The sequence below is a fragment of the Taeniopygia guttata genome, chromosome Z, assembly GCF_048771995.1.
Source record: "Taeniopygia guttata chromosome Z, bTaeGut7.mat, whole genome shotgun sequence".
In the NCBI taxonomy this organism is placed as follows: Eukaryota; Metazoa; Chordata; class Aves; order Passeriformes; family Estrildidae; genus Taeniopygia; species Taeniopygia guttata.
In genome coordinates this window covers 73098572-73110789 of record NC_133063.1, presented here as the reverse complement: position 1 = coordinate 73110789, position 12218 = coordinate 73098572, and the positions used below count along the sequence as shown (strand labels likewise).

Genomic DNA, 12218 nt, shown 5'->3' with positions numbered 1-12218 from the left:
AGTCTGTCTATGTGATTAATATATTTCCTGTTTCTTCTTCATTCTGGTTCTACGGCACTGACACATTTGAGTGATAGTAATTTATTTTCTAGGATACGTAGAAGTCTTATTTGGCAAAAGCAAAGCTGGGACTTCCTCTTTAGTATTTACTTTCTTTTTATGCCTCTCAACTTTGGGCTAAATTAAAAAGTTGTATAAATCAACCAAAATTTTCCTTCAAATAGCAAAAATAATTGAAGTATAACCAAATAAAAACAAATAGTTAAAATGATGTTTTGACATGGTTTTCCCAGTAATTTGCATACATATTACTTGAAAAATATGAAGAAGCCAGACAACCAGTATCATCTTGTCTGAAAACTAATTCTACAACATTTTTTCACCAGAAATAGTGCTGGATGTCTTTACTTGCAACGGGTGGTGTTTGCTATTAAACACAGTGAAAAATATGCATTAATGGGAGCAATGGTGTAGATGAAGATGATCTGTAACAAGTAATTTCCTATCTACTTTTCAGGTTGTGTTTTGTGACTGACTTAGAAAAAGTTTTTTATTTCTATAACTGATTAAAAAGCCTTGTCTGTGATAGAAACGTTTCTTTAGGGTATGCTCTTTGAAACAGAGACATTACTCAGCAACTCTGTGTTCTGTTTTGGAGGAAGCACTATTGACAGTGAATCAGTTGGGACTAACAAAAGACAAAACACTTTTCCAACAATAATGTATTTACTGCCCAATTTATTTTTATTCACTGAACTAAAGCACATTTTATATGAACGTATTAATGGTTTGTTTTACCTGTCTCTGAATTTGATGAGTCTGAGAATTATTTAAAATTAATTAATCATCAGTTACAGTTTGCATTTAAGAAACACATTTTAGACGGAAGTACAGGGTGAGGTGCAGGTGAGTTGCAAAACTTCACTGTGCAATTTTTTCACAGTGAAAAATTGTTATGATTACCAGAAAAGTGTTGCAAAGGACAGGAAACACATATCTTTTCTCTGAATGCCGGAGACACTTAGACGTATAGCAATAAATGTATGGTTTAATAATTTTAGTTAAGTTCATACCTTTGTTTGAAAGAAAGGAACTTATTATCTGTGTGAATTGTGGCAAAGTAACTTCACTAATCAAATTAGTAGACAACATGCGCATATGGCAATGTTTTATCCTTTGCAGTCTGAACTAAGTGAAATCTGCCTTGCAGATATTTTACTTATTGAGTATTTTATTTCTTTTGCTATTTTATAAATAAAGTTTTGCTGATATATTAGACTTTTTTTTCCCCCAGAGAATTGGGGGGAATTAAATCTGAAAATATCTTTAATTAAGATATGTGTGTTGTATTTGTAGGAACTGAATTGGGGAGAGAAAGAAGAGATAAGAATTACCGGGTTACTATGAAATCTTATGGAAACAAGATTTCTCACCAAACATGCAGATTTACAATCATTCTGTGAAGATCAATCTGTTAATATGTTTTTCTTCTTTTTTTGACAAAGCCCACACAGAGGGGTAGATATGTGTTCTGCAGGAAAGTTGTAGCCACTCCTCTCTCCTTCAGTTTTTGCCTTTGGGCAGTTAGTAAGGCACATTTTTAATAACTGAATTAGGGAAGGTTAGATTTTTTTTCTTCCCGGACTCTCTCTCCCCCCTCTCCCCCATCTCCACCCCCCACACCACTAATGCAGAGTGTTTTTATTTCTACGTGTGAGAAGTCTGCAGTCATGTGTTCTTTCTGAGTTATAATGACTCAGATGTCATAATTAATTTGATGAGCAGGTGGGGGTTATTAGCCTTGTGCTTCACTTGCTAATAGCTGCACAGCTTTTCTAAAGTACTCTTTCAACTAAGGAGGCATTTCTTCACATAGAATAAACAGTGCAGCACAAAAGCCTCAGTTAGATAACTATCCATGGGTTTGAAAAGCTGCCAAGCAGATGTTGTTATTGGAGCGGGCCCAGACGAGATTGGGCAAGGCAGATGCGAGATGGGGGAGGGAGGAGGTTACACACAAGCCAGGCGCTTTCGCTGCAGTGGCTGCAGAATGGGAGGCTGGGAGGTGTCTTCCCATAAACCAAATCCATTCTTCACTGGCCTCATGCTCATTCCTCAAGACCCACCCTTTAACTGTAAATAAATGTGGAGGAAGCCCCCTCCCTCTGCTTTGTCTTAATATCCATGTGGGAATGAAACTGAATGTTCATCCAGCAGTCAGTGACTTCTGGTTTGCATTAAATCGGCTGAGTGCAATTTTTGAAGGGCCTACAGAGACTTTGCTTCATACCTATCAACATATGTAATGAACATGACTGCACTGACATTTACCAGAACTCTTAGGTTCTGCTTTATTACTATAAATTAGGTTGTGCAAATTTAGGACAAAATGCTGTTTTGTTTCCTGTCACCTCTTGTTTTGCCTTTTTTTTTTTTTTCTAGTGAGAGTTTTTTCTTCTTTATTAAAAAACAACAAATATAAAACATTAGTCCATTTTTATTCTTTCAAAAGAAAAAAAAAAAACAAAAACAAACCCAACAAAACCAAAACCACTTAGAAAATCCAGAGGATTTGTATGTGAGAGAGAAGTAGATTGGGTTGAAAATGGAGCTGATCTCTTTTTTTTACCCTCTCTGGATTTTTTCCCCCACTGTGATCCTAGGCTTTTTTGAAACACATTTCTCTGTCCCTCTGCCTCTCTTGATAAAATTGTATAATCCCATTTTTCATTGACTTGATCTCAAGCGAGTGGTCTGGGCTTTTATTGCCAAGGGATAATTTTTGATAATGGACTATTAAAACACTTGGAGCTTCCATCGTATCTTTCAAAGATGTAGTGCATAGATTGTAGCTCTGTAGAGAAAGAAAATCCCTGTGTTGGCAGAAATCAATAGATTGTATATTTGTGTAGTAAAAATGACTTAAAAGAAATAGATGCTTGTTATACTAAATACAGCATAAAAATATCACAAGATCGAGGTGACTGCACTTGGTAAAAGATGATGTTCTGAGTAGTATGCCTCTATGTTTTATTTGTTATCTGCAATGATAGTTTGCTGAGTCTTTTGCAAACTGATTTGGTACTTACAGGGAAGTTGTTCCTACAGTGTCCTTGACCATGTAAATTTAGTGGTACATGAGAAGATGTACAAGACATTTGATCTTTTGTTGCCATTTACAATGTTAATATTGGTTTTAAAAGGTCAGAGAGCTTAAAGCACATCTGTATATTCTATACAAATATGCACAGTTAAGTATTTGGTATGTTTGACTTGTAAACTTTTTTAGTCTTCTTCAGCAAGTATTGTAAGAGTCATAAAAGCTTAAACTAAGATTTTATTTATGACAATGTTCTTTTTACTAGCTCAGATTTAATTTTTAGATCTGAACACAGTACGTTTGCTTGCTTCACAAGACAGCAAAATGGTAGCTGAAAATCAAAGGTTCATTTTTTCTCCCATGAATAGATGAAACTCCTTGATTCATTGATGTAAGACATTTTTCCTTAATTTTAACAGTGTTATTTTAAATGGTGGTCCTTCCGCAAGTCCATGGACTCTTGCTGACCTGATTACCTTATCCTTTTAGGATTTCTATAGCTAGGGTCTGGTATGATGCCAATTTATACCCTTCTGGTATAAAAGAAGAGAACACAATGCAGCAACATTTAAAACCACAAGCAATTAAATTGCTTTAGGGGAGAACAGCAAAGCACAGCCTCTATACATCGTCATATGGTGGCCAGACTGACCCGGAAATCTTGGTTTTTCTACCTTTTCATGTAGCACCTGGAAGCTGATGTTGTAGGACTCTCCATATAGTATTCCTTACCTTCAGGCATTAGTCCCATTTCATACCTAGTTTTTCTCCCTTGATTGACCACTAAATATTAAGATGCTGGTCCTTAACTCTTATCCAAAATGGCCCTATTTCAATATCTCATTCAGCTGCATGGACAGGATTAAGATTTGTCTTCTTAAAAAAAAAGCAGAAAGCACAAACCACACTCAAAATCATATATCTAGCAATAGGGAAAAAAAAAGTTCATAGGTCTTCTAGGACACAAAGAACATCAGCCTGCAAAGGATATATGCTGGAAACTTTGCAGCTAAGGGCCTCATACAAATTCCTTCTGATCTCTTAACCATATTACAATATATTGAAGTTGATAATAATTTTATCTGAAAAGAAACCAAAGGAACATTAAAAAAGAGAAGACATTAGTTGCTTACTTTGGTTTACTCTTTCTAAAACACTGAACTTTTAACTGTGTATTTGCAGAATGGTTTCTTTTTTTCATGATGGTCTTTCAATTTCCCAGCTGCACCATATGTCAGATTCATGGAAAAGAAAAAATGTTAAAAGATGTTTAAGATACATTAGAATAAGTTTATCAGTCCCTAGGGCACCAATCTAATCTCTCAGCACTCTTGTAAGGGAAAAGAACCCCAGAGAGGTTACAGTGAATGTGAAATAAAAAGTTTATTCACATGTAAAAGTCCAACTTTTTTCATTATGTGTTATTCTGTTTATACAAGATGGCTGTAATCATCCTAGTAATAGATGTTAACAATGAAAATAATAGCATATGGAGTTGGTAATCAACAGGGAATCTTCTCCTATATTAATATAGTTTTTCTATGGTCAGTGTTTCTGGCATATTTCACACAAGTCCTAAAGTTTCTTCAGTGACAAAAATTGCAGATACAATATCAAAGATGAAATGCCATAGCAAAATATCACTGACATTGCAGTCACTGCTGTTTAGTTCAGGACTGTCCAGAAATAAAACTCCATAGAGCAAAGTATCATAATCACACAAATATGAGAAACAGTGACTTTGAAGAGTGACTTTGAAGTGACTTTAAAGATGGATAATGTATAATAGACAATAAGATGAATGTGGCAGCAAGTGTGAATCACTTATATGTAAACAGGAAAATCTTAGGCAAATAGCTGGTGTAATTTTGGCAGAAACAGTTACTTATACTAGGTGCTGCTCTAAAATATGTACTTCAAAATGGAAAATTCTTTATGAATGTTTGGGCTGCTTGAGATACTGTCTAACAGCTAGTTTAAGCCAACCTTAAATCAGATGTATTTTCAAGGATGTAACATGGCAAACTAGATTTTCACTAACTTTTTTTTTCTGGAATTATTCTCCAATTCATGTTTCTTTCTAGGATCAAAAATGCAGAAATACAGCAAGTCAGTCAATTTTTACACTATTTATGCTGCAGTTGTTGAAAGAAAGTGTTGGCTTGATCTTGTAAGATTTTTAGTCCAACATTTTGTGAAATATCTTCTTATGGGGGAAGGGCCAGATATAAAACAAAAGCTTCTACCAGTTGAAAAATGCTAGACACTGAAAGATTTTTCAGTAAAACTGTAAAACTGTAGTCTGTATTCAATTCAGCTGCAGAAATGTTTGTATTGTAGTCATCTGTTCTGTTGCATTTCCCTAGGTTAGTAAGTCAGTAAGTTCAGAAAAGTGAGTACTTTGTTCCATTACTTTATTTTTTTAGCAAAGAAAAGTTGATATGCAATCAACTGAATTAGGTTCTGCAAAAGATCACAGAATATAATAACAGAAACACTGGCAGTTTTTGATAGCCACAAAATATTGTACATTCATAAGTATCATGTATCAGTTTTATTTCAAAGGAGTGAACAGTTAACTTTTGTCAGCATCATTACCATCTATAGGGAAAGCTTTGACCTATACATTCACTGTAGAACCTTCAAATTACTTTATTTTTCTTTATAATAGTGCATGGGTATTGAGATTTTAACTTTATTAAATTTTTAAAATTTGTGAGTTGGCAAATAGCTTATATGTAGGCATTTCAAAATGCCTAACCTCGATCCTTTCCCAAAATGCTATCCCAGCAGCCATTCTATCTGCTCCCTGTTTCTGAAGACTTGATGGGCTTATGATAACAAGATTTCTGTGTGGTCTTCTTACTTGGCATGGCACTGGGTAGATTTTATTGGACAAAGGTGATTTCCTAATCACAGCAGTGGAAGGAGTTACAAAGGAGCCTGCCTTTTAACGGGGCAGAGGACATTATATATTTCTCTAATGAAGGGCTTTTTACAATGTATCTAAGCTGGGAAGCAAAGCCTCCATTCATCATGGAAATCTTAAAAGTCTGACCTTGTCCTTTCCATATTGCTGTGAAGAAGGTAGGCAGTCAGACAGATGCAACAATTTTTCAGCTAAGTTTTGTTCTGAACCCCAAAAGTTCCTAAAAAACAGGAATATGCAGTGTCTCATGGGTTAAGACGGGTGACTTAGACTTCTGCTTATAGCAGCTGGATAGAATAGGAGACTGGTCAGCATCTTTTGGGCCCAGAATTTTTTAATCCAGAATATTTTCAAAGACAAATTTCTGAAGAGGCTAAATGCTGTATGTCAAACTTGGCTAGTATTCATTTTCTGTTTGGCAGCAACCTGGAAAGATATTTCCAGCTCCCAAATAGAGATTTTTCCTATATTCATTTTATTACAATTCTAAAATGTCTGCATTAGAGGTGCAATTGGTTACTTTTTATTTTTTTCTTAGAGTTCATTATTTATTTTTATTCTAAATGGGATTGGTAACACTATTGAGAGTTAAGTTAATGGCCATGATCTTCCCATTATAAGGGTGCTTCCCTTTGTTTTTAAATCAGTAAAGCTTCACTTCTTTGAACATTGATTTTGCCATGCAGAATGTACCTGGGTCTGAATATTTATAATAAAGAGCTCTATAATACAGTTTCAGCAAAACTGGGCAAGACATTCCTAAAGATGACATTAACAAAAAATACATTTGATCATAAAAAATGCACCTTACATCTGTTTTGTTGATAAGCTTTGCTTTTTCTCCCTGCTGTTGAGCAAAGTCTTGAAATTTGGCATAGAGGTCATTGTGGTGTCACTGTATTCCTGTTGCTGTTCTTCTGAAAAAAAGACCTGGATGTGGCTAAGTTGTAAGCCCTTGCAAAGATTCGGTTTCCATATTAGCTCACAGTCACATCAACTTTTGGCAGAAAAATCCATTTGAGGGTGCTGAGTGCTTTGAGCATTTCCAGTTCGGGAACAATGCTGGACTTTCTGCAGCTTTTGCTACCAGATCTTGAGGTCCTCTTTGGATTTAACTAGAGAAAAATGACTTCTTGACTCATTTCTTCATCAAATAGGCAAGTTAGGGGAAAATCTGTTGGTTTTTAAAACAGTGGGAACAAGGAATTTCTTCTGAGAAGTAGAAGAATGGTAAAAACCTTTGATAAAGAAGAACACATTACTGGTACACATTATACTGTTAAAAATATAATGTAATGATATTTGATTTATTAATGGAAATGACACAGCTTTAGAAAATGGAAGTTGAGTGAGGAAGTAGTTTAGGTTTCTTTAGAGGCTTTCTGTGAGTGGCGCTATTAATTTATGTAGAGAAGCTGGTATGACAGTGTGCAGGAACTCTAAACATTAGCCTGAGAAAGGAGAGTTCCCTGTTTTTGTCTGAGCAACACAGTGTAAATTATTTTTGCTTTTCTCCCTATCGACTTACAAACTTACCCAGAGCGCATTATAGCTGCATGGGACTTGCTCCTTCTCATGTAAAAAATATTCCACTGATGCCAAATTATATCCTCAATTGCACTTTTGCCTTGAGTCAGTCTGTACAGGTGTGCAACTTTAATAAACAAATGTAGCTCTAATAGAAGGCTAGAATTTATTTCTCATGCTCTCTTAACTTTATAGCTCCTCAAAAAATTCTTCTTTAGTTTCCAAAATGAGTAGGTTGGCCCTGGATAAACGTGTTGCTGGTGTTTTAATAATGAACTTAACACTTGTTTTTACAGATTTTCATATTGGTATTTTCAAACATTTTTTAAAATTACTTATTCTTTCTGCCCTTTGAAGGTGAATCTGCAATCCAGTATTCATCAGTCTTCAATTAATTCAGTGAAACATTTTTTTACAGACTAAGAAAAAATGAGTTTGTATTACTAAGTATATGTATTTTCAAAAATTTCATGACATTTTTGCAGTTATTCATATTTCTTCAGATTATCACTCAGAATTTTATATTTGGATTACACAAGAAAATCCTTCTGGTCAATTCTTGTACCTATAGAAGAAAGTGCTTTTATTAACCCTCTGCATGAAGAATGACAGATTTTGGCCTTTGACATTTTTGTAGTTGATTATGTAGACTACATAAATCTACAGTAGTTTATCCCCACAGATACATTATGTCCTCATAAGATCTCAGTGAGCTACATAAAATAACTTTAATTATTGGTTGAGCTACAATCTCAAGTATTGTGAATTAGTAATGGTTTTTCATAGGGGTGCTCTAGACTCCTGCTACATATGTTCTGTGCACTGAATTTGAGGATGAAGCTGCTGTGGTGTACTTTCCTACCTAGTAATCAATACCAAACTCAAACTTACGTGAAAGATCATCACAGTTTTAATCACAATGCTAAAAGCTTCTGCCCTAAAAAAGATTGAAGCCTCTGGTAGGACTTCCCACTTGCTATGCTCTAGTGATAAAATTACCTGGGAAAAATATTGTAATTGTTCACCATAAGTTGAAAGAGTTATCAAAAATCTTCCTCTTTCTTTATGTCTTTCTGTCTTTCCCCCTGGCATTAAAGCATTACTGCATGCATTGCATCTTTGAGAGAAAACCAAAATTCCAGAAAAAAAAATTTAAGAACAACTTTCTTGCTCAATCAGCACTTTGTGTTGGACTCCAATATGAGTAAGTTGGTGGTACCAGTTAAAAGTGAGACCTGATACACCATGCTTAGGTTTGCACTCCATGCTTAGGAGGTGTTGTAAAAAACCCAAATCAGTTGTGGAGCCTGAATGTTCAAATATCTTTGTAGGCTCCCTGAAATGACCATATAAAGAAAATACTTCATAAAAGTGAATAAGATTTTTCTTCTATGTTTTCTCCTTTGAACACTGAAGAAAGAAATAATTCCCAAAAAAGCTTCACAGATGTTTAAATAGTATAGCCAGATTCCTATGTAGAGTAGTCCTGAAGGAACTTGTAAAAAAATTTCACTTGAATCCCTACTGTGCAATAGTTTGAGATTCTTTTCATAGAGACATCTTTAGTAGATATTTTGTCTGAGATTTCAACATTGATGTTGTAGTATCTTGAAAACATCAGACAGCAGTTTTAGGTAGTTTTCCTTTTATACTTAGACAGTGACCAGTTAAAGGATATGAGCATGAAATTATAGTTTCAGGTGTGCTTTTTACTGTGCTTGAGGAAATTCACTGCTGCCTTTCCTAACTCTCAGTTGTAGATAACTGTCTTTGTTTTTCTTGCATGGCAGCATGAGCCTGTTTGCACAGGTTGTGCAGCAGAGTACACAGGGAGTGTGTGCTTGCACCAAACAGGCATTTACCCTTTGAGTGTTTGAGGTCATTTTACACTGTGCTATTCTGAGCCCTGATCTTCCCCCAGCCCTGTCCTGGCCTCTCTCCTCCACTCTCTCCTTACCATCTTTGATTCTGGCAACAAAAGTTCATTCCATAGCTCAGGTCAGACAGAAATGATGCATTGCATCACAGCTGCTTTTATGAAAGTGTTTATTTCATATCTGAAATGTTTTTATATACATTTGCTCTGCTATGACTTGCAGGAGGAGAAAGAAAGCAGTTTTACTGGAGGCAAAACAGCCACCTGTGAAAACTAATTGCGTAGGTTGTGTTGTGCTGATATATCTGGGAATGATCCATCAGGAAGAAAGTAAATATCCTTAATCTGTTAGGAGATCACCTATATGCCAAAATGATCTTCTTTATCAAAGTGGTGATTGAAATATCCCTTCAGATTTGCAATGGTATGTGTAAGGGGGGGAAGGAAGCATAACTCCTGTAGAGGCAGGTGCCTCATCTCAGCAAAGTGTATAGACAAATGAAAAATTATGAACTTGAGAGGCTCTGACTAAATTGTCTCATTAAGGACTGTAATTTAATATGCTTGGAATCCATTTACTTTCAAAGAAGAATTTCAAGAGACCAGGCTGCTCTTCAGGTTTGTTTTTTTTTCCCTTCCGATGAGGCTTGCAGTGTCAAATTATGCCCCTCTCCTAAGTATGAGTGAGAGTTCCCAAAAGTTCTGCTCTTCATCAGCTTTCCAAAACACACAGAGTAGACTTAAAAAGAAAAATGGGTTAAGAAAATGCAGAGCTCTAAGGCACTGCCTGCCACCTCTGGGTGTGTTGTGCATGCAATCGTGTAAAAGCCTGCCATGGAAAACTTAAAAAAAAATTGGAGCATTTCTTTAAGGCATGGACAGGAAAAACTGCTTTGTCTCTGCAATGTGCTGTGCTCCTCAGTGGCTGCTGAGAACTTGCTGAGAACTTCTAGGTCTCCCACCTCCGTTGACTGCAGTGGCTCAGGGTCTGTGCCCAAGTGCCTCAGGCTTGATTCTCTGCTCCTGCATTACAGGACAAGGTGGTGACTGGGCTTGTGTCAGCCTTCTGAGGGTATGAGGACTTGTACCCAGGATTCTGCTTGACTTACTGAAACACCAAAGGCCAGAGTGTTCACCAGACAGGATTATTTCAGTCCAGTCTGGCTGTGTCTTCATTGTATGATAAGATGACTTTCCCTTATTGTTAAACTTTTGGTTTCACTGTATCATAGAGACAGACCAGTTGAAGAAATGACTTGCTCTGTAAAAGGGCAAAAACTTGCTGCTAACCCCATTCCTGTGATTTGTGACCACTGAGTAGAGTTTTCAGACAGCTTTCCATCCTTATTTTTGCATTTTTGGGTTGTGAGCAAACAAACATTATCATGGTGAAAATGATAATTAGCCTGCTTTTTGGCCTGCTTATGTGAATGGGATATTTGACTGATACTTCACTACAGCTTAATACTTGTAATATGTACTCAGTGACAGTAAAATACATTACAGCAAATTGTAAGTGCAAAACCATTTTGTAGCTCTGTGTTTTAAGCAAAATATGAAATCATGTTTCCGTCACCATTTCCTTAATCTTAAATTCAATCTAATGAAGTTAAGGTTGGAATATGGGAGATAAAGCCCCCACCAGCTGATAAAGAAAAAGAAAAGAATCAAAGGGCTGGGCTCATCATGTGGCATGCCTCTAACAGTTAAAAGCTGAGAATTACAGAGTATTCAGTAAGAGAATACAGTCTTTGTATGAAATGAAAATCTTGAATACAATTCTGATAGAAATGAGCAACTAGAGGAGCCAAAACTTCAGAGATCTTGAAATCTGAAATTGAATCCTAGTATTATGCCTCTAATTAAATAAATTTTATCTTTGGGATTCACAACAGTGGATATAAGTAAGTAGTAAGAGGGAGATGTCAAAATGACAGAATGTATAATATATTGAGATATTTCATAGCAAAGGAGACCAAATGAAGTCATGGAACTAGTTGTTAGTGAAACAGTTCACTAAAAATGCACATTTTTCAGAGATGAATTTGCCTTATATATATACCAGACTCAGAGGAAGTGAGGCTTATATGGCACAACACTCAGCTTAAATGGATTTTGAGACAATGCTGTAATACTAATGCCAGCTTCTTGCTTTGCATCCTGGATATTCACATTTCCAAAAGATTTACATTAAGTGCTTGGATTTAATTTGTGAGTCATGAGTCATGTTTTTGCTTAGCTTGTACATAGCGTAGCTATTGTACTATGCTTTTCCCAAGAATAAGTGACATTACTCTGAAAAACATGCACTGTAATTTGATCTCTGATACTGTGAGGTAGGTGTATCTTTATTCTAGGATTTAGAATAATATACACTACAAACCTAATTCCACCAGGTGGAAGGGTCCCAATATCTGAATGACAAAAAAGATACCTCTCCTCCAAATTCAAGAAACCATGCATTACTTTGGTTACTCTGCCTTGAAATTTAAATGAGTGGCAGTTTTAACCTATCTTGGTTATTATTGGATCGCTGCTTTTCTAACTTCTGTGATTTGACATTATTTTTCATTTTATGGTCATATCTGCTTCTTCAAGTGAATAGAAATTGCTGTCATAGATGCAACTTTATATCCTCTCTGGTTAGACTAGGGAGGAGACAGAACGGCCTCTTGATAAAAGTCTCAGATGCTGGAGGGGAGGAGATGTTGCTAATGCCAAAGAAATTTGAGAAACACACACCTGTTGTTATTTCAGAGTGCCATGCTTCTGCTGGTAATTGGCTG

General features: G+C 35.9%; 1 protein-coding gene across 15 annotated transcripts in view; it reads left to right on the top strand.

Moving 5' to 3' along the window:
• The window catches only part of NFIB (nuclear factor I B), a 170001-nt gene that overhangs the window by 38539 nt on the left and 119244 nt on the right, over positions 1 to 12218 (top strand). The gene's annotated exons all lie outside the window — the stretch shown is intronic.